Raw genomic sequence first — 23,295 nt, forward strand, 5'->3', positions numbered from 1 at the left:
AAGATCTATGGCAGACCAAAAAGGGGGCAGTTTGTTAATTGCTATAGTGGCTTACTGGGTCTGTTAGTTCAGAAATAAAATATGGCAGGTAATACTCATAGAAATTCTCTGAACTAACACTCACAGGCATGCACACTCATGACCAATCCACTTACTGCATGTCTTTGGAGTATGGAAGGAAGCCAGAGCACCTGGCAAAAACCCACACAAACACAGGGAGGACATGCAGATGCCACACAGAACACACCCCAGCCAAGAACTGAACTAGTGAACCTATTGCTTTGAGGCAATACCACTGTTCCTGATAGTAAGAACAAAAAGACATCAAGAAGTGATGAATATATATCAGATATGAATATTATAGTACATGGGAATGTTAGACGTGTCCATGAATTAGGGATTGCGAATGAACTGGGTGAAATATGCATCCAGGACTTGTGGATACTATTAACTAATATAAGAATGCATCATATGAGAAGTAATAGAGAAAAATATTATTTAAATCACAAACACCAAGGAAATTGTCAAGTAAAGCAGCAGTCTAAAATGATAATGATATAATAAGGCATAGTAAGATGATGGAAACATCAACAGCAGAAGACACAAAGTAAAAATAGGTTATTAAGGCTACTATGTCATACATAGAACATAATTTGAAAGAGGTAGCTGAAAATTCAGAAATGATTAATAAAAAGAATGAAATTAAGACTATAACAGAGCCATATAATTCTAAGTGTTCAGCGAATGAACATGTATTCTCAGTGGTTATCATACAAAAAGGAAATAGCTGTAGGTCCAAACTAGGAGATGAAGAGGTGACTCAAGTAAACTTGGACTGTGATAAATCAGTTTATAAGAACATTATGTTAGACGAACAGAGCTATATAGATGAAATTATATAAATTGTGGATGTTCTTAAAAAATAAATAAAATTTAATTTGAAAAAAATGTAGATAATAGAAGTCAGTCAAAAGATGAATACTGAAGGTGAGTCTAAAGGTAACTGGATACAAACTAAACAAGAAATGTAATAGTAGAAAATTAATAAACAATAAAAAAAAATACCCCTAAAAGGAAAAGAACTGGAAGCAGGATTTGCATTGCTAGAAAATAAAAAAAAAGTTTTAAAAGGATAATTCTGATAATGTTCAACCAATAGTATGTAGTATTGAAACTAACAGAAAAAAACATAAATAAGGCTAAGACAAGATATTGTATACATGGTTCAAAATAAGAAACACTACACTGCTCAAAAGACTAAAATAAATGAAGGTATATTAATACTGAGGGTCTCACATGTAATTCTGTAGACTAAGGTGATTTTAACCAGTATTGATAAGGAAATTGCATTAAAAGGTAAAAGCCACATACCTAAAGACTGGGATGACTGACTTATCACCAATATGCCCACAATATGTATCAAAAATTCATACTTGCAGCAATATATGCGACATAACAGGGGCAAATGTAATAGATAAACTCTCTCAACTAGGCATCAATCTACATGTTACCAGATGGGTAGCAAACTGGCTCACTGACAGAACTCACCTAGTCAAAATAGGGAAGCCACCTCAAGTAGTAGACCCGTAACAAGCGATGTACCCCAGGGATTGGTCTTGGGGCCTCTGCTGTTTGGGATATACTTCTCGGAGGTGCAGGCCAAATCTAGTGGGCTATGGCTGACCAGGTTTGCAGATGACTGCAAGCTGGGTGCTGTCATCAATTCAGCTAGCGATGTGGACATCCTCCAAGAGGGTCTCACCCAAACAAATGGCTGATGCCAGAAACATGACCTCAAACTGAATACCAAAAAATGCATCATCATCCCTTTTGAGGAAAGTGATGTTCCCACAAATTATCACACTGATAATAAGATCCTAAGCATGCAATCAGTTGTGAGGGACTTAAAGACCTAAGATGATAGCAAACTGACTTTTGACCACCATATTGCCTCCGTTGTACAGAAAGCTTTTTACATGGCCCACCTCATTAGTAAGAGTATCTCATCCAGGGACAAGATGGTCATACCATCCCTGTATTCTTCCCTTATAAGACCCATTATTGAGTACAATGCCCTTGCCGCATGTACCTCGCAAAGCACATGCAGTAGCTGGAGAGACCACAGAGATTCCTCACCTGGAGAATCCAGGGCCTCAAATATCTACCCTTCACAGATAAGCTAAAATCCCTGTCCCTCTATTCAGTCTCTTACAGACTCCTCAGAGATGACCTCTGTCTGGCATACAAAGCAATCTCAGACCCCGCCCTGATGGGTCTGCTGCATATCTGCAAGTCAAGCTCCATTCACGTAACCCACACACGAGACCTAAACCTGGTCTGTGACATCAATAGGACTTGTTGGTGAGATAGATTTGTGTCCCAGAGACTCCCCCTCTTGTGGAATAGACTCCCTCTCCATGTAAACTAAAGTACCTCATTAACCCTTTTTAAGTGCAAACTGCATAACTGGATGGGGAACAGAAAATACACCCCCTTGGGATTCCACCTGTGTCCCTGCTGGACAGTGGCATAGGGTGCTGACTTATTGGAGCATGGGCTAAGTTCTTGGCTAGGCTTGTAAGGGCCTCAGGGCCAATAGCCTAGTAACTTCCTATGATCCTATGATCCTATGTTGATCATTCCAGTTCAACATGTGAATGATGCTGTATTAAACATATTTAAAGTTCATAAGTCGAACATCTGCATCTAAGATTTTGTGAGAGTCCACCATGTCCCTGATTTGATATCTGTCTGTTTACCAAGGCTTAAATTGCTTAATATGTGGTTGAGCAGATAGTGGTATCTAAAGACGTTATCACAGTATGGAAGAATTATTTATAGGTAGAAACACATTCTTTGAAGACTTATTTTATCTCAGGAGATAAGGGACATTCTTACTGTGAGCATATCAGATATTGTTATATGTGCCACCATGTCTGGCTGAAGTTTTGTAAATGCTTGTAAATAATTGTAGATTACCCTGTGTTGTGTATGCCAACATGACTAGATATTATTTTTTTTTTGTAAATGAGTTTATGTTTTTTGATTATTGCTTTGTTTTATGTAAAATGTTAGACTCAAATGATGTTTTCTGTCTGACCAAATGTACGTGTCTTTTAAAAAAAATTCTGAATGCAGATTGTGTCAGTCAGCTGACCCAGAGTGATGTCACTGTGTGCCAGAGATGAAAGGAATAGAATATCCACAGCAGCTGTTTTTGTCTACTTTTCAAAAGTCTGAAATGAGAGACAGTAGAATTCTCATACCAGCTTTCTGTGACTTCTAAAAAAATTCTGCTATAAAAAGCAGGTTTATTATAGGACTGTATAAAATTGCAGTGAAAACAGATGTTTTTAAATGCATAAAATCTTGGCTAGCTTTTAAAAACAGGGTATCAACCATATGCAGAGGAACTAATGTGAGCTCTCCTCAGGGCTCCAAATAAAGACCAATATTATTTAATATGTTTCACTAACTTCCTACTGCTTCAAAAATTTGGTAATGCAAATATGCAGATAATGTGAGGAATTGAATGCTTGTTTATGTTCTTTTGTAGTTTGGTCTGAAGGAAAGAGTTTAAAATGTAACAAGAATATTAAGATGGTATCATCTAAGGTGAAAGGAGATATAAGGGTTAGATTGGAATAACAAAACCTTGAAATTATGAATCAAATAACAGACTTAGGAACTATAATTAGCACTGGATTCACATTAAAAAGCGTGTGTTAGATATAAAAACAGGAACTATGAGATAAATCGGTCCATTATTCAAGAAAATTGAATCAAAGGTGAGGAAAAACTAAGTGTTGTGTTTAAATTTACAACTAGATCCATAACAGAATGCAACCTTTGCTTTTGTCATTTAACAATGGCTGATGTCAGCATGCTAGAATTTGTACAATGGAAATTCACAGAAATGATAAACAACATCAAGAACTTGGCTTATGGTCAAAGGCTTAAAATGATGAAACTACATAGTGTACTCCATAGATAATAAGGGGAGAAATTATATTTTGCCGATGAGGTTTTGACATGTCATAGTTTGAGAATCTATCTTGATATGCATTTATATGAGCTGTGTCCTAGTAACAGATATTGTGGATTTGTATTGTATATAAGATCAAACTTAATAAAATAGTTAGGCGACATTACTTTATATCACAATCAGTACCAAAATTATGAATTAGATTACCAACAGGAAAGAAGAAAAATGCTAAATCATTGAGCATTTTCATGTTTAGCATAGATGAATACTTAGTAGATAGGAAATGTATGAGCAGGATGAGGGAGTCTGCATTACTTGGTCTTCTGACCAATGTGTAGCTAAATAATTTTGAATTATGAAAGCATATCTGTTTCCTCCTTTGCCTTGTAAACTCCATGAATACTAGGGGCTGTCTAAGTGGTCATTCTAGCAGTCAGCTGTGACTCATTAGAGAGAGAGAGAGAGATGAAACTATGAACTACACAATGACATACAAATAAATGTCTGTATGCCAATGAGAGCCATTAAGTATGCAAAAGATGATATCAAATATGTATGCATGATTCAGAAACATATGCAATTATTACAATGGGTCATGATGATCAAACATTCTGAGCAACAGAACTTTTTGGTGTACAGGAATATTACTCACACTAAAATGTTTAGGGAAGAATCTGTAGTAGCTGGACAACAAATGTTAGTGACCACCTTGGGAGCCACTGTCCTCGGTGTTGTGAATTCTCAACTGGCATGTCATACAAGGCTATGCCAGCAGCTGGCATACCATTACTTTTATGACCAAGACATCGTCAGTAGCTACTGTGTTGACAGAGACACCATACAGGAGTTAGTAGACATGTTCCATCCTCATATGGACTCAGCTGTCTATCACAGTAGATAGGAACGTTTGTTCAGAGATTAATCATCCTTGCTATAGGGACCTTCCCATGTCTGGCAGGGTGCATGTAAAATGTTTTGTAGGCATCAGCCTTGCAAACCCTACACAGTTCCTTAATATAATACTGCAACATATAGAAGAGGATATTTGTTTTCCATATACAGCAGAGAACAGAACAACCAATGTGGGGCATTCTTCAACATTACTCCTGTCCTTGAGATTCAGTGGATTATTCACTGTACCCATATTGCTATTAAAGGCCCACCTGCTCCACTTAGTGTCTGACATATCAACTGGAAGGGCTTCCACTCCCTCAGCTGCCAAAATGCATGCAGTGCAAAAGGTACTATATATATATATATATATATATATATGTGTATATATATATATATATATATATATATATATATATATATATATATATATATATATATATGGGAACACTACTAAAAGACCAGAAGTGTGAAATTCAAAATCCCGATGTTAAGGGATTTTGAGTTAACGCTTCTAGTGTTGCGGTTCAGGTAAGTATGTGTGTGTAAGTGTGTTTGTGAGGGGCTTTAGTGTGTGTAAGTGTGTGTTGTGTGTGTGTGTGTGTGTGTGTGTGTGTGTGTGTGTGTGTGTGTGTGTGTGTGTGTATGTGTGTGTGTGTGTATGTGTGTGTCTGTGAGAGGCTGTAATGTGTGGGTGTGAGTTTGCCTTGTGTGTATGTTTGTGCGATCTCAGAGTTAGAATATTAAAGTAGGGGGGTGCAGGGTGGTTTGTTTGGTAATGGGGGGAGGCTGTGTGTATGTTTGTGTGTGTGCTGTATGTATGTAGTACTTTCGCGATTTTGAATTTCACGCTTTTAACATTTCAGTAATGTGGGGATTCGGGCTTGTAGTCTCGGTATTTTGGGCTTCGGGATTGTGTAATTTCGGGATTCAGTAGTGAATCTATATATATATATATATATATATATATATATATATATATATATAAGATATAAAATAAAACAGTAGTAAAATATATAGTTTATGAAAAAATAAATAAAACCACTGCCATTAGAACTGTTTGTTGAGTTACAGTTGTTTTATTTATTTTTTGTATGCTCTCTGTCTCTGTCTCTCTCTCTCTCTCTGTATATATATATATATATATATATATATATATATATATATATATATATACACACACACACACACACACACACACACACACACACACACACACACACACACACACACACACACACACACACACACACACACACACACACACACACACACACACACACACACACACACAGACATAAATGTGTCTGTGTGCCATGCAGGCAGTTCCCATAATTACCACATCTGGTACATGTATGAGCTGTACCTGTGTTTCATGAGTGGTAAATTTCCACAGGTTCATCTAGTAGGTAGGTGCACACCTTGCTAGCTACAGAGTCCCTAATAACCTAGTCTCGTAGATGTACACATCAGACCACCCTAAATGTTGTCCATTTTATCTGTATTGCAGTGGAAGTGGGAAACATCTTTGAGCTGTGGCTTATGATTCTCATCAGCAGTCCCCAGACCATGGCTGACTTGACTTACAATACCCCACTGTCAAAGACATGGAATATCATTGAATGTGTAGTCAGACTCTTGCTGGCCCACCTCCACTGCCTGGATATGTCTGATGCTATACTTCTGTAAGGTCTGAGATCTGTAGCATGATATTTATGGTCTGTGCCGTGCTACATATCATGGTGACATGAAAGCAGTTACAACAGAGAAATATAATTGGACTTTCTGAGATATTCATGGTGGCAGCATAGATGAAGCCAGGTGAGAAGTCACTGGAGGACCTGGCTGTGGTAGTAACCTATGCAAGGCACAGGATGGTGTAATAAATTGTGACAATAAGAAAGAGGTAGCATCTTATACATAGCTATATGTCATGACAAAACAAACACAAAAGAAAACTGATGCATGCAGCAAGACCAGCCTGTGCAGTCCATTGCATTGAGTGGTTACAATATGCTGTATGTCCCTGTATGTCATGTCACTCTGTATGAATTGCAGGATGTCCCAAAGCAGTTCCTGCAGCAGCTCCTCATGCATGCCATACAGTACACTCAACGTCTCTGACATGATGTGACTAGTGGCTGTCTGTGCCTGGATCACTGATCTGCACATCTGCTGATTGATGCAAAGGGTGACATTTAGGTATTGAAATGTCCTGAAATCATGCTATAGGTGGCTCCTTACTGATCCTTCACCTCCAGACCATGTGTAAGCACCTTGGAGGCATTTTAGCCTGCTGATGCCATCTGTAGTAATGATACCTGTGCGTAAGGGGTGGGACTGATGTGGACAGGACATCCTTCACTGAACACATGGGAAGGCGGAGGTTCATCTTGCTGCTCTGCCATCATCTCACCTGAGGGCAATGTGAAACTGCTCTCCACTGCTGGTGTTGACAGTGCCACTGTGCTATCAGACCATGCCATGTACATAGTGCCGTCTTTGTCACCCACCAGTGACCCAGTAATATCTGGCATGCTCCTACCTGTTGTGCTGGATCCTCTTGTAGTGGAACTTGTAAATGCATTCATATTTATTTACTGATATTTGATTACTGTAAAATTCTGACTGGGTCGGAGCCTATTTTCAGCAGAGGCCCAGGAAGAAAAGCTCCAAATTGTTACAAATCATTTTAGGAATGATAATTTCACACTCTTCAAAAATAGTACAAAAGACATCTGCAATTTAAATAATTATACCGATATATACATAATATGAAAACAAGTTATATGATGAAGATTTAATATGTATAGAAAGTTTAGCCACTTTATAGAGAAATTAAAAGTAAGTTAGTATAATACAAACAGGAATTGCAATACGAAGTGATAAAAAAGCAGGCTTATGGTATATTTAGTGAGAAAGCCAGAGGAGATAAATTGACAGAAGTAAGGAAATGAGTGAAAAATGGAGAGTAAGGAGATGTAAGATATGAATGGGCATTTGCTCACATTTAGGGATATAGTTTATCTTAATGCTGAGCAAGAAGAGACAGATTTTGGATATGAGGTCTTTCAGAGTGGTTCTGAAGGATGTGAGAGATGGCACTGACTTGATGGATACAGGTTCCAGGCCTTAGCAGCATGTTAGGAGTATGGAGAATGCCCAGCAAATTTGATAGGGTTGTGGACAAACAGGAGATTTTGGTCATTGGGTCATAATTACTGACTGGAAAACAGTTGTGTAGAATGGTATTTAGTGCTGGACAAGCAGATGGATGCTGGATAATTTTATAGGTGGTAAGAAGCTGTGTATGTTAGTTGGTATGGTAGTTCTAACTAATTTAGGCTTTTAGTGCTATACAGTAGTGTGTTCTGAAAGGCGTATTTGCTGTAAATTTAGCAGCTTCTCTATAGCATTGTTCAAGTTATGGTTTTTGTTATGCCTGGAGTTAGTAAGGATAGGAGTGCTATAAGGAAGTGTGGAGAGGAGATAAGTAATGGCAGATGTTTCATTGGTGAGAAAGCATCCATAGTTTCTGATGATTTTTTTCTTACGCAGTTTTTTATATGCAGGTCAAATTTAAGGTTATTGTTCACTATCATCCTTAATAATTTGCTATAAGTGACTTCAATGGTTGTATTATCAAGAGAACATACTTCAAATTTAGTTTTTTTCATGAGAGAGAGATTTGGGAAAAAAGTAGTAGCTTGCTTTTTTTTTTTTTTTTTTTGGGAGGGGGGTTAAGCATGAGTTGTGAGCTACAAATCCATGTTTCAGTGGCTGTAAAAGTTTCCTGAGTAATTTTTTGGCAGTGTGCCATGTTCTCATTTGTACAAATGAGTGTGGAGTCATCCGCGTACTGTATTAGGGAGACCTGCTATGTGGATGTGTGGAGGGTGTTGGTGAGAATGCTACAGAAGAAGAGATCAAAGATAGAGCCTTGTAGTATACCGGTGGTGACTGGGAGGTATAGAGAGAGGGTAGAATGCTATTTTACTGACTGACACCTACTGGACAGTTTGCTTTTGAACCATAAAAGGATGGTCTTACAGAGACCTAATGAGGACTTTTGAAGCAGAACTTTGCTGTGACAAGCTGTGTTGAAGCTTTACACACATCTAGAAATAAGGAGGAGACTAGTTTGCCATTATCGCTAGCTTTATTGACAGTATTTATACAGGGTACAAGTACAGTGTTAGTAATATGGGAATGATGGAAACCATGTTGTGTGGGGGATAAGAGTTCTTCCTACAGGAGATAGTTTAGCAATTATTTTTGAATGCATTTTTCAAGTATTTTGGAGTTATTGCTATAAGTCAAAAGTTAGTAATGTCTGTTGAATTCCCTTCTTTGTGCAAAAGGATAACATGTGACTTTTTCCAGAGAGAGGGAATGTGGGATTCCTGGACTAACCTATTTATAAGTATTGAGGCAAGATAGGCAATGCTATCAGCTGCTATTTTAAGGTATTCACTTGGAAGGTCATCAGCTGAAGTAGACCAAGGTTTGAGTTTGTTTAAGAGTAGTTTTATATAGGAGGGGGTCATAGGTTTGAAGGTAAAAGTGGATGTGAGGATACATGGCTGCTGGGCAGGGTTAGGATTTGATACTGGGGAACCCCTGGTTAAAGATACTATGCTATCTATGAATTAAGAGTTGAACTGTATTATGGTTTTGAGTGGTTCATAGGTTCATAGGTTGGTACTAGGCTATTGGCCCTAGGGCCTATACAAGCCTAGCCATAACAATTCCCTGGCTATTTCTTCCCACAGTATTTACTTCCCTGGACCCCTGTCTAGCAGGGCGACTGACATGATCCCTGGGGTGAATTTCCTATCTTCCATCCAATCATCAAGGTTCCTTTTGAAGAGGGCCAAAGAGGCGCTCTGCTTGACATGTATGGGCAGTCTATTCCAGAGTCTGGGGATTCTCTGGATCAGGAACCTATCCCTCCAGCATGTTTTGTTAATTGTGATGACAAGGTTTTGATAACTGGAGTATGTGTCTCTGAGGGATTGAGATTTCTTTAAGTGTAGCATGTCCAACAGCTCTGGGTTTGACATGGCCTTGTATGTTAAGCAGAGATCGCCTCTGAGTAGACGATATGAGACAGACTATAGGTTGAGTTTTTTTTAGAAGGTCAGCATAGGGCATCTGCTTTAGGCCTGTGATTCTTTTAGTGAGGTATTTCTGCGGCCTTTCCAGTTGTTGCAGATGTCTTGAGAGGTACATACCAAACGGGGCATTGTATTCTATAATGGGTCTAATGAGGGATTAGGACAGTGGGACAATGACCTCCTTTTTTCTGGATGAAAAACCCTTAGTGATGAGATGTGCTACATAGAAGGATATCCTGACTGTTGTGGTGATGTGGTTATCAAGGGTGAGACCACTGTCCACCTGTGTCCCTAGGTCTCTTATCACGCTTTCGGGGTTTAGTGTACTACCACCTATTTGGTAATTCATAAGTACATGTTTTTTCCCAAAGGGGATAACTATACATTTCTTGCCATTGAGCTTAGGCCCATGGCTCTGGCACCAAGCATCTGTTTCTGTAAGGCCCTTTTGTAGAATATCCACATCATTTGGCGATTCAATAATGGCTCCCAGTTTGCAGTCGTCTGCGAACTTTGTTAGCCAGAGTCCCTTAGTGTTGGCCTGTACTTCAGAGAAGTAGATGCCAAACAAGAGTGGTCCCAGGACTGAACCCTGAGGTACTCCACTTGTCACTTGACTGGAGCTGGATTTGGAGTCGGCTGCTTTTACAATGTGGGTTCTGTCAGTAAGCCAGTTGGCAACCCATTGAGTGATGTAGGGATTAATGCCCAGCTTAGTAAGTTTATCTATGATTCCAGAGTGGAGGATGGTGTCAAAGGCCTTGGCAAGGTCCAGATAGGCTGTGTGGACCAGCTTACCCTTGTCCATGGCTGTGGAGACTGATTTGAAGAAGTCAATCAGGTTCGGGAGACAGGATCGGCCCTTCACGAACCCAAACTGCATGGGGTCCAGTGTTTGAAGGTTGCCAATGTCTTTAAGTTCCATGATAATACGTTCCATGGTCTTGCAGATCAGGCTCATCAGACTGATGGGGTGGTAGTTCCTGGGATCCAAAGTGGATCCCCCCTTGTGGAGTGGGATAACTGTAGCTGTGCACCACTCAGTGGGCACGAAGCCTAAGGTGAGGCTATGATTAAACATGACACTTATGTGAGGTGCCAGTTCATTTTATAGTTCATGTAGTACACAGCCTGGGATGTCATCTGGTCCCATGGATGCTGTATTCTTAGTTTTGGAGAGTGGATTTTTTACCTGTGTGGCCATTATTACCGGAATCTGGCAATCTTTTAGTATTGAGATGGGCTTTTAAGGGGGTGAGAAGTGGGTAAAGTTTTCACTGACTCGATCTGCCAGGATATTGGCAATATCCTTGGGATCAGTATATTTAATGCCATTCTGTTGTAGCTCAGAGCAGATCTGAGCATTGCCATTTAGATTCTTGACATAGCTATAGAATGCCTTGTGGTTGTCTTTGGAATCTTTGGCAATTTTATTTTTGTAACTAGTTTTGTAAGATTTTATGAGGGATCTCAGCTTCTTACTGAGGCTGATAAGGGAGTTTTTTGCATCCTGGGATTTTCCTCTTTTCTGCAACAGTTTCTTCCTTTTGTTGTAAATTTGTTTATGGCAAGTGACCACCAGATTGGCTTCCTTTTTTTGGAGGAAAGTGTCTTGGTTCTATTGGGCATGGCACGATTCATGAACGAGTGGATGTGTTCATACAGCGCCTTAGTGTAGGATTCAGCAGTCAAACTTTCAGTTCCCTTCTGCATGGGTGTCATGAAGTTTGTCACTTCTGACCTGAGTAGCATGAATTTGGTATTGGAGAAGTTTTTTACGGAGGTTTCCTTACTGGGGGTGGGGGTGGGGTAGGATGTAGATGTCAAGGGTGATTAGCTTATGGTCAGATATGACCAATGAGGGGGTGACCATAAGTGTGGAGCATCGATTTCCCATGTTGGTAATGACCAGGTCTAGGATACTGGAGCCCCTGGTGGGACTAAGGATTAGTTGATCCAGAGCATTGGAATTTATGAATTCCAAGAACCGTTGGGCAAAGGTGTTGGTACAAGAGTAGTTTTCCCAGTTAATGGCAGGGTAGTTGAAATCACCCAGTATTAGGGTGTTTGGTTGCATCTTAATATTTTCCAGTATGTTTAGAAAGGTGTAGTGAAAGTCTTGAGGTATGGTGGGGGATCTGTAGCAAGCTACAATTTGGATTGCAGTCTTACCTAGTGTTAGTTGCACCTGGAGAATTTCAGACGCATTGCGTTGGGCAACTAGCCTGGTGTTGTAAATATCCTCGGTGAATATGGACACTCCTCCAACTTTAGTGTTTCGGTCCTGGTCTGGTGGCCGAAAAGTGTGGTAAAAGGTGTAGCCTGGGATTGCAGGGGTGCTGTCTGGACCCTTGAACCAGGTCTCAGTTACTGCACAGATATCGATGTTCTCCATTTTTAGGAGAGCCTTGAGAGAGTGCATTTTGAGGTTTAGACTTCTAGCATTGAGTAGCATCATCTTCAGATTTTGCATCCTTGTACCTGTTACGGTGGTGGTTTGTCCTTTGAACTTTGCCTAAAAAAGGCACTATGGGTTGGCAAGAGCCTTAGCCAGTACTCTGAATCCCAGGGACAACAGGTGTAGACCATCTCTGGTAAAGCATCGTGGTCTTTCAATCATGTCATCCAAGGCAGACGGATACTGGATCCCCTTTGAATGACACTAGAAGCTTAGCCAAGTCAATCATTTTGTCCTTATACTGTGGTATCATTCTGGGTGAAGGCAGGATGCTACTCAGGTCTAGGGTCATACCTGCCTGGGCCACATGATCCGAGAGCTCTTCCATGTCTCTTTTCATGTAGTCCAGTGAGGTATGTCTCAAGCTATTCACTCCAGCATGGACAATGACAGAGTCATATTTGTACTTGTTGTGGAGTGACTTGAGTGCATGCATTATGTGGTGGATCCTGGCACCTGACAGGCAGCTGACTATAATTTTCTCCTTGTTCAGCCTAGTGAGTGGGACATCAGTGTGCCTGACTATAGAGTCACCTATGACTAAAGTGTTGGGTATGTTGTCTTGCCATTGGGGCCATTGGGTGACACACTGGTGTTGTGAGCTATGTGACACTTTGGTTGTGATTGGTGTTTGTTTGCGTTTCAGCTTCGTAGGTCCTTGTTGCTTGGGCAGGTTACTGTTAAAGGCCTCCAAATATGTGGGTTTGGTGTTGCTATGTGTGGGTGTTGGTGGTGTGGGTTTAGAAGGGCTATATGTTTCTTGAGGTCTAGTGCGGGTGTTAACCTTCTCCTCTTGACTGTCTAGCACAATCTTGGGTGGAGAGAGCTTTGCTTCCAGTTTGGCTATGTAAGTGCATCTCTCGCAGGTTGTAGTGTTGGGTGGTAGGAGGAGAGGGTTGTCTGTGTACATGAGGCAATTGCTGCATTGCACGTGGTGAGTTATTGGGAGAGGGTTTAGGGTTGAATTTTTGGCTGGGAATCAGATGCCAGATTTCTTTATTGGCTATGAAGAATTTTTTTAAGGTCATATTTACTAGTATTCTGAAAGTTATTATAAAGCTATTATAAGTATAGTTTTTTGTCTTCATGTATTTACGTTTTAGTGTGATTTTAAAACATTCTGAAATTTTCAAGATAGTGGGGTGTTTTAGATGTTTGCCATTCTTTCTATGCTTTTTATCTGTCCTGCATTAGCATTCTGCTCTTTCTGAATAACCAAATTGCATTATTTGTTTTTAGTCTCTTCCTGTGCAAGAAGTGCAAGGCTATTTAGGATATTCAGGAAAGTTATACTGAATTCATGTACAGCATCATAAAAGGGGAGGATTTTTAGGAAGTAAATATAATATACTACAAATAACATACTTATGGCAGTGCTGGAATATATGTGTGTCTCCCACCAGTATGTGGCACACAAAATGTTACATGCTAGTCATATTTCAAACCTAGGGGTGCATACACACATTATGGTGCATGTTATCACTTTCTCAGCTCTGCTGTCTCTAGATGACAGATATACATATGAGTTTGCATGAGAAAACTATTCACAGTTGAAAGTCATTGTTCTGCAGGCATGGCATGTGATACTACTCAGCTGGTCCATACCTTAGAGATACACTGGTAATCATCAACATCTCAGCTCCCACATCTAAGCCATTGCCAAGTATGAAGGTTCTTTCACATTCCCCAGCATGGGATACCAGGATTTTTTCCACCTGTATGAGATATTGGTGTATTGTGGTCACACCCACAGTGTTCAGCCTGCCTTTGCCAGTTTTGTCTGTCTTGGTCTTGGCATTCAATAACATTTCTTTGATGTTGCAATGTACATGAACCATTGTCCTATTATGTCTACCCACTGCATTGATACCCTTTACCAGTCCCTGTCACACCTGGTTCCTGAAGGTCTTGTCTATTTTACCCTTCTCAAGGATATGCATGCCATGTTTCCATAGGGCCTTTAATAGCACCTACTCAACATGTGTCGTGAAGATTACCAGCCCTTGCCATTCCATCAGTTCTACAAAATGTGTGAAGCTGAAGATATACATGTAGGTCAGTGGATTAATTTCTGTCCCTCTCAAATGAAAATTGATCCAGTTCTGTATCCAGCCCCCTTTTGGTAACCAGTCTGACACTGTGCCATAGTGTGGCAGCAGTAAGCATGTTAGACAGGCTTGCTGTCTATCAGACCACTGCTGATACCACAGTTTGTAGCTGGTGTACTAGATGTCCCATATCTTCTGTAGCATATCATGCAGTTCACAATGCATATGGAAAGCTATTGCAACACCTACACAGTAGGACTACAATCTGTGCTGCCCTATCACCTATACCTATCAGGCTGAGCTTCTCCAGACATGACAACAACTTGTCCTGCCCTGTTCCCTGTGCCTTATCCAGTTGAAAATCCCCGAGGTGGACTACAGCCTGTCCCACCTTGTTCTCTCTGCCCTTTTCCCTGTTTGGTTGAGCCCCACTCAGCATGTCAGTCCCATGCCATACCCTGTGCAGTGTCATGCCACATAGTACTCAGCTCTGCTACTGTGCTTGTGGTTTTCATGTGTTGTCACTGCAGTACTTAGCTCCCATATCAGTAATCCTGTCTAATGTCAGCTTGCTTATATGGCAGTACATTCTGATATCCACTATGCTCTGTGGATTAGCTCAGTAATTATGCTAATGAGATTTTTTAGTGTAATTATGCAATAATTAGATTTATCATCCATAGTCTGCTCTAAGACACAGGCTGGGAGGTCATGTATGTATGCATGGCAGTGCAAAGCCTGACCACACAACTGTTACCTAACATAATGATATTATTAATGTGCATTATGAAACCCTGTTGGCTATCGATACCCATCATGTGGTGTTGGGTATATGCAGTGGTGCACAGCAGGCTACCACTGTTTCTTTTGCATTAGACTTAGAAACCAGATGTGGCATCAAAAAGTATTGACTCTGTCAGGACACATGCATGGTGCAGTGGTGAGTGTCAGATCTCCCTTCACCAGGTACACAGGAACTATAAGGAGCACCTGATGGGAAGTATGAGGTACCCCTTTACATGGATTCATTCTACTAGTATCATTCACTCTGATGAGCAATACACCTACAAATATAGTGACCTGCACTGGCTCCTCCCAGATTTCTCCACCAGTAGGAAGAAAAGGTTAGAGAGAGGGTCACGTTATTATTTTAAGGATTCAGTTCTTGGTTTGATAGCATCCATTAGGCTCTTTATACACTATTGATTAGACATATACTAACATCCACAAAGATCAAGGCATCTTTCATTATTGGAAATATGCTGTGATGATTACTGCCTGCCTTATATTTCCAAGCAGCTTGGGATATGCAGGATAATAGGATGGCCTGTCAAACAATGTGAGACAGGCTGTCCATGTGGCAGTGTAAACATATTGTATTGCTATGAGTACCATAATACGGTAATAAATTATAACACACATTAATAATCTGTTGTATTTACGTCTCTTTTTCTTCCCTTTCTTTAAATTTTTGTTTTCATTTTTTTGTTTTGTTGCTTTAGTATTTCCCATTTGTTGTCTTTTTCTTCAGGCTCAGTTGTGGTGCATATGGTGTTGAGGCAGTGACTGCACAGATTTGCACTTCCTATTAACAGATGCCAACAGTTCTTAGGTCTGTCATTTTGCAGTATGATAAAAGTTATTTTGTGGAAGGCAACATGGAGAGCTCCCTGTTGACCACTGTTGTCACATTTAAGGAGGTGTAAAAAGGCCTCTCATCTAACAGGAGTGCAGAAGGGCTTCCTGGATTTCTCAGTGGGAGGTGCATTGTCTGATGAGGACCAAAATGTTCCAGTGATTGGATGCCAACACAGGCACCCTAAAACATCTCCTTGTGTTGCTGATACACCTGCATGATCAACTTGCCTCATCAAGTAAGCTACCAGTAGTGACACACACTAATGAGGTCAGCCCTAGAGGTGACTGACTTCTGAGTGGGTTTCCTGCAGGGCTGGTTTGACAGGCTGTCCTCATCCATCGCTACATCCCATCATTTGTTCTCCATCCTTTTTGTTATGGCTAATCCCCTGTTTGTTGTCCAGTCCTCTCCATCACCAGTTGTCTATCCTAATTTAGTTTTTGTCGTGTCATTTTTGCCCCTCATTATTTGTCACCACCTTCCCTGCCAGTCTTTGTGTTCTATGTTGCTTGTATTCCCCTGTTATTTTCTACTTACCTTTCATCCTTCCCTACTTTCTCATTGGTACAGAGCACCTTTGCTCTTCTTCTTAAATATGCAAATGTAGCCACCCAAAAGAAGCATACCCTTCTTTCTTCTATCACCTATCTTTCTTCCTGTTGTCCTTCTAAGTGTCCTCTGCTTGCTATTCCCCAATTCTACCTCTCCAGTTTCCCCATTTCCTGCACATTTCTTTGATATAATGACTTTCCACTTTATTATGTTGCTGTTGTATGGTCTGCCCCCAGTGCATGTACTGAAGTTATGGGGTGCTTTGATGTGCATATTGACACACACATAGCATTGAGCAAACCACCTACCTAATGCTTTATTTTAGGTGACATGACCACTGATAGTGCACTCCTTCTAGCAGTGCATTTAATGTTGTTATTGTGGCTGTAAAGGTTAATTATGTAGTACTTACTATAACCAGCATGACCAAATTATGCCGGCACTTGTGTATATCTAATTATGATATTTATTACTACATGGACAAAGCTGTTGATCTGACTATAGTGAGGGCTAGCATCAATATGATGTGTGTGGAAGGTTGTTTAGTTTTGTTTTGTAATTAGAATTATATAACTTTATTTTAAAAAGTTTTCACTATAAGGATGGCTGCTCAGGGAGCTAGGATGGGAAGGATATATTCAGCTGAATTCTAAGCAGAATTGTGTGAGACAGAAGCAGTGAAATGAGAGTCACCACTAGTAAGAATTCTAGCAAAGGATATGACATACTTCAGTCTCAACAATTTTAAAACACAGGAAGCAGTAATCAACAAGTGAGTGTTAAAAAAATTAAGGGTAGGAATGAGTAACCTGCAGAGGAAGACTCAAAGACCTAATTAGCAGCACTAGAGCAGTGTGGCCACAGGCTTAATGAAGGTTTATAGCCTCTGGAAGAGCTCGCTGCAGATGATGACAACCCTGAAGGATACTGCCATCAGAAAACAGACTGCATGTTAGCCTGGTAACCGTGTGCTGAGATACGGGCTGTCTTCCCACCTGCAATCTAACAACATAAAGGAGTACCCAAAAGAACCCAAAAGAATACCCAAATGAAAACCTAAACTTTGGGCTACCTAGACGAGCCTTCCATCAGCCTCACAGTGTAGGTTATTGCCTACAGTTTCTGTAATATAAATTATCAACAGTAAGTGCTTTTTCTCAAAACTAATTGTAAGGACCAGCACACCCGTGGACCTACCCCGAGGCCGTCCATCCCATTATTATCTTGCCCTCCTTTACTTACTAACTAGTTAGTGAGTTATTGTAGTTCTCCACATGAACCACTAGATGGCAGCAGAACATAGGACATAAGAACTCAGTATTTTTACTTACTAAACTCAACTTCACCAACTCTGCTGTATAAACCAATTCCAGCGATCCTAGTTCAAGCACAATAACTAAGTATCCCTCCATAAAAGTAACAAGAAGGAACAACCATACAGAAATAAAGGCAGAAAGGCATAGCTGTAGAAAGCTGACCTACTACAATTAAAACTCCCACCATAGTACTGAGTGCAGAACGTTGCCTTCTATATTTAATATCATTTTCCTCTGAAAACTGGTAGTAGAAAGTCACCTCTTGCATTATATTAGACATAGTTGTTCACAGAAAGTGCCACATACCTACTCAAAGCCTTGGTAGTGCACAGTCTCACTGTATAACTGATTACTTCTAAATAGACTACCAACTCTGTGGCTCTACCCGCTTCGTTCACCGTGTGGGCTCACTCTGCCCCCCTACCCTGCCCCCAAATTCCACCCACCCCCATCACCTCTACATTTAAACCCAATAAACCACACCTACAACCAAATCAGCCTATCACACTTCAGCCACACATTCACACAAACTCCTACACCTCTAGGAACTAAAAAGTCACCTCCTACTTTCAGCTCTCACATACTTTCAAACCATCCTTTCCCTCCCTCCACCTCACCATACTTTTGTCCATAACTGAAACAAAATGACAATCTTTTTAAGTTGTCTCCTGCTCACCCTCACAATACTAACAAATATCACATCAACTCACCCTAGCACACCTGTACAAAACACTAGGTACCACAGCACAAACATATACACTACACCACACACATACACATATTTCCCCATTAGTGCTACACTGTTCAAAGACAGCCTAATGCTACACATATATAAAGTCCAGTTAACAACAACCAATACCAGTAAACTATCAGATGTACACTACATAAAAATAACATATAAAATACAACGCACATTACTAATTGCAAAAAAAACTGCTCATATCAGGAGACATACAGCCAAACTCAGGGCCAAATAATACCTTACTCTCATCAAGACAAAAATCAGACCTACTTATCATTAACATCGATACAAGAAGCATAACTAGCAAACTCCCTGATATACATGCATTTATAAGTCATTACTCCCCAGACATAGTAACAATTACAGAAACCTGGTTAAAACCCAACATACAGAACAAAGAGATTCTCCCACCAGGTTATAACATACAAAAGCATGATAGAACAGGCAGAAAGGGAGGAGGAGTTGCCATAATATTTAAAAATACACTCAACATAAAACCTCTTGAAAATCCTATTCCTTCATTTCAAAATGCTGAAACTTTAATCTCGACTCTGTTCATTAATGATACCAAAAAATCAACTTTATCTGCTGCTACATCCCACCAGACAATAACTCTCCCAACATAGAAGAGATCTTACAATGGATATCTGATAAGCTACCACAGGAAACTATTCTTTTAGGTGATCTAAATACAGACTGGTTAGCCTGTAACTCTGACACCCTCACAAATCATATAAATCTCTATGGCTTTACTCAGCTCATCCAGGAACCAGCTAGAATAGACAAAACATCCAATGAGCAATCAATTCTTGACTGGACACTAGTCAACTGCCCAAAAGAAAAATATCTCACTGGATGTCTACCAGACAGCCTAAGTGACCACATCCCCACATTCCTACAATGCAAACACACCAATCCTTCCAACTATATCATCTTTAAACAAGTTAGAGATGAAAGTAAACTGAATATAGATAATCTCAACCATATCCTAAGACAGTGTAAATGGGACCCACTATTAACATTAAGTTTAGACCAAGCAGTAGACTACTTTAATAACACCTTAACCAATGTCCTCAACTCAATAACACCCATTAGAAGAATCAAAGTAAAAACAAACTATGCACCATGGCTAAGCAGGGACACAAGAGTTCTACTAAAAGTCAGAGACAAGTCATGGAAAGCATGGAAAAGAGAAAAGACAAGCTCGTCCAAACAAAGCTACCAAAAACTTAGTAACCAAGCAAAAAAAAAACTATACTCGATAAACAAAACTACTTTCTTAATGTCCAAAACAAACATAATAAAGACCCCCAAAAGTTCTGGCATACCATCAACTCCCTATTGAAACCAGGTAAAACGTCCACTCCAACTCCAACCACCAACAACACTACAGACATTGCTTCCCAATTTAACCACCATTTCACTGAAACCAGCCTATCCCTGCCAACAAAACTCTCCAGTAACAACCATTCATACACCCCTAACCAACCCCCCAACAATACCTCATCCTTTACCTTCTCACCTGTCCCTACTGCTACAATTAAAAAACTGCTACTAAAACTTAAACCTACCACACTTGCTGCAGACAACCTACCAACCAATTTCTTAAAAATAGCAGATGACTCACTATCTTACGCTGTTTCCATTCTTATTAACTGTTCCATTCAGGAATCTTACATCCCACAATTATGGAAAGTATCATACATTATCCCTGTTCATAAAGGTGGAAACTCTTACGATTTCTCTAATTACCATCCCATAGCCATCTTACCCCCTTATCTAAAATGCTTGAAAGATGTATTCACTCTCAAGTGATGCAATTCCTGAATGCTAACAATCTCCTCTCTCCCACACAGCATGGCTTCCGGCAACACCATAGCACTACTACCGGTCTCCTCTCTTTTACAAACACAGTTAACCTATACAGAAATAACAACAACTTTGTCACAATATTCTTAGACCTATCTAAGGCATTTGACATGGTGTCACACACCATACTTCTAGATTCTCTGACCTCTCTATCCTTTGCCCCATCCACCATAGCCTGGTTTAAAAGCTATCTATCAGACAGACAACAGTCTGTCCAATGGCAAAACAAACTATCTCCCCTACTCCCAACCACTATAGGAGTCCCACAAGGTTCAATATTGGGCCCACTACTCTTCACGATATTTACTAACAACCTTCACAGGTCCTCCTAACATGCCACTCTTATACAATATGCAGATGACTCAACTCTCATCTGCTCAGCACTATCTCTTACTACGCTGCAAAAATGTACTCAGGAATCCTTTACCTTGGTAGAAAGTTGAATTACCCAGATCCAACTCATCCTCAATCCCAACAAGACCAAATTACTCATATTTGCTCCTAATAACACTAAAACCACCCAACCTCCTTTTACAATCACATCCAAAAAGGGTACTAACATCTCCCCCTCTGACCACACTAAACTACTTGGAGTAACAATTGACAATAAACTGCTATTTGATGTCCATATATCACAAACAATCAAAAAAGTCCGCAAGAAAATGGGTACCCTATACAGACACAAAAAAATTCCTATCTGATCAGGCACGCATCACACTCGCCCAAACACACCTACTTTCTACACTCATGTATGCTACACCTATCCTTACCCACACTAGAAAACAGGACCTTGAACAACTGGAGTCCTGCTACAATAAAATTGCCAGATTTGCTAATAACTGTACTTCCAAAACCTATCATTGTCAGGCACTACGAGAACTAAAATGGTTAGAACTCCCCCAACTACTTAACTATCAACAACTAATACTTGACTACAATATTGTAAAACATCCTGACAAAACCGCATCCCTAAATAAAATTCCTAACCCAGTACATAGCAAACCCCTCTGCTCCTCAGAGAAATCTCTCCTCTGTATCTCTAAAGCAAATAACTCTGCAGGAAAGCTCTGTTCTCCCACAACATTGCCAGAAACTGGAATAACCTTCCCACCTCTCTGACCTCAGCTCTTTCAACTAAACTGTTCAAAAACTCTCTCAAAGCACACCTATTAAATTCTTGGTTATGCCCATGCATCAAATAAGACCCCATTCTTTGAAACTGCACATAAATGAGGCAGATGCAGTCTCCGGATGCTCTGCTATAAACTCAAGAACCCCCACTACAATAAATGAAATTTTGGATTAATTTTAATTTTTCTTACTAAGAAATGTACCTTTGACCAGTTATTTGCCTGTTTGTCACTTGTACAATAATATGTTTATTATTAATGTAATTTGTTGTAGAGCTTTTTCTACAATATAAGTTGTACAAAAATATGTTAATTATTAATGTAAATTGTTGTAGAGCTTTTTCTACAATATAAGTTTCACTACTTGTGTATATTAATTCAGAGGTTTTCTCCCTGGGCCTCCGGTGTAAATGGACACATGCCCAGTTGGACTATCCCAGTTAACAAATGTAAAATAAAATAAAATAAAATAAAATAAATAATGGTCACATTAAGCTATATTCTGAATCTCCATCACACCCCATATTATTTATTCCAGACTACAAATAATTAAACTATAATAAATACCCTCCATTATTTATTCTATACTTGATGTACAAAACAAACTTACTTATAGATATATTTATATAGGAAGCAATTATGCAAAGCAAACCTTATTTGGTGTTCTGTAAACTGTTTCTCATGTTCAGCAAACACACACACACACACACACACACACACACACACACACACACACACACACACACACACACACACACACACACACACACTCCACAGTCAGCATGCTTTTCCCTGACCTCCCCACAGTCAACATATCTGTTCCCCCCACCAAGATCCCTGTGATAGCTGAAGTACCATTACAGTTCATATCTAGTATGCTCCATTGACAAATTTTACCCCCACACACCTGATCACTAAATAGTTTGCATGCCATTATGGCACTGCCCTGGGGGCTAGTGTCCCCCCCAACTCACAATCACCATAACAGTTTAGGTGCTGTTATGACAGTGAACTGGTGCCTAGTTATTCCCCCCTCCACTCCCTGTACTGATGCTGGTGCCATTATGGCACTTAGATACAATGTATCCTTGGTGTCTAGTGATTCCTCCTGCCCCATGATCTTTGTCATGATGCTGGTGCTGTTATGGCATTTAAATACAATATATCACTAGTGTTTAGTGATTCTCACCACTCCCTGATCCCTGTACCATGGTCATGGTAGTTAGTTGAGCAGGGCCTTTTGACAGTGTTCACTACCATGATGTGGTGGGGCTGGCTTTACTGACTTACAAAGATGAGCAATTTGTTGAATCATTTGGTTGGTAAATGAATTCCAGGAAGCAGTTTTGATGCGGAGAGCACACGGCTAATTAGCACATGCCTCTCCCCCAGACTGCTTATTGATATTCAGTATGACGGTCAATAATCCTACCACTAACTCCAGAGATAATTTTTCACAATAGTTGCAATGTCATAGCAAGTAGTTTTTCCAAGGAAAGGGTTAGGGTTGTAGTTGGGGGCAAAGGCAGGGTTAGCATTATGGTTAGC

This window comes from Protopterus annectens, chromosome 1.part1 (assembly GCF_019279795.1).
Source record: "Protopterus annectens isolate FY-2018-M chromosome 1.part1, PAN1.0, whole genome shotgun sequence".
Taxonomy (NCBI): Eukaryota; Metazoa; Chordata; order Ceratodontiformes; family Protopteridae; genus Protopterus; species Protopterus annectens.